Genomic DNA, 1,576 nt, shown 5'->3' on the forward strand with positions numbered 1-1,576 from the left:
GCCCCCTACTGAATAGGATCGTTACTGCTTTACTTTTATTGTTTGTGGGTCGTTCAGAGGAAATGAACAACTCTTTTTTTCCCTCAAATTCTGATTGTGTGCATGAATGTGTGTGTTTGGGGTGGGGGGGGGGGTTAAAGCCAAAAAAAAAGATTGCGGACAAATTGCAGATTCCATTTTATCTGCCGCTAGCTAGGTGCGTGTACCGGAAGAGCACTTGAATCGGACTCACTCATGGGAACTTCACTATTTTCTATTGTGACTTACGCTGCCATCCATCCATCCACCAATAGAGGAAATTGGGAAGTCGTCCTTTTCCGACTCCGGACAAGTTAAAGTGCACTAGAACGCCGCTTTCAACTGGAAGGTCCGATTTAGGTAGTTGCGTGTGGGTGGGCAAGGACCCCGAGTTCACCGGCCGACTTCGATGAGACATCACTCGACAACGGCAACCCATTAATTTAGTTATTCGAAATAACTTCACGTAACACAAAGTGATTCGTAGGGACTGCGTTAAGATATGCCGTTATCTCTGCATGAAGTTACTTGGTGAAATGAATGAACGCTTTGAAGATCAATTATTACTTTATTTATGTAAATTTAAGAAATTATGAAGAAGGTTTGCTGTAGGTCCAAATGTGTTGTAATCAGAACAACAAACAATTGATCGGAATGAGCCGTCTTTGTTGTTTAACTCTCCTCGGCTTGAACGCTTTGAGGTACGAACTTGGACAATCCAAGAGGGATAATTCCAATTTCCCAAGTTTTCGAATGCAGCATAATGCATGAGCACACATTCTACAACGTGTAGAATTCTGTGCCATATAACTACAACAACTAATATAATGCAACGACCTAAGATTGAAGCACGCACACCATGGCAAGGGACGTCCAAACGTTATTCGCTGAGGGCCATATACCTACATAAAAATATAGAAGGGTCTGGGCCACTTACTAGAAATTATGTATACTGTATAGCCTTAACGTTTGTGTATTAAAGTTAGGAAAATCAATTAAGAGTGGACAAATATATTATATTCTTGAATATAATTAAAGACAAAACAGCCTTCATCACAGCTGTCCATAAATGGATCTTTACTGATTTATTTCGAAAAAGCTTTGGTAGCTCATTCTCAGAACAGCAGCCACAGATTTCCCCTTAGAAGATTTACAGTACAGAGAAAAACAATTAGGCTTAGCAACTCACCTAATAACGTTTGCTTAAAATGGTTATCAACATGAAGAGACTGAACTGGACTGGACTTAATAACAGGATTGCATATAATTTTAGTAAATTATTCTGGTGAGTATCAGGTGCGCTGGGTATGTAATCGGTCCATCCTGCCGCAGTGCTGATCCGATTCCACTAAAATTCGGACAAATGTCACTTGATCAAAGAGCAAATCTGCATCAGATGAGATCAGCTGATGTTCTGACGCAGTGTGAGCGCTGTGCACAGTGGTGTAAAGTACTCTGTGAGTTAACAAGAAAAGCCCCGATAAGAAAGTGGTGTGCAAAAAAAAAACAGTGTACCGACAGAATTGATGCGCATTATTGATATTTGTCACATATGTAC

Source organism: Filicampus tigris, chromosome 11 (assembly GCF_054856515.1).
Source record: "Filicampus tigris isolate MCC_2025a chromosome 11, RoL_Ftig_1.0, whole genome shotgun sequence".
NCBI classification, from domain to species: Eukaryota; Metazoa; Chordata; class Actinopteri; order Syngnathiformes; family Syngnathidae; genus Filicampus; species Filicampus tigris.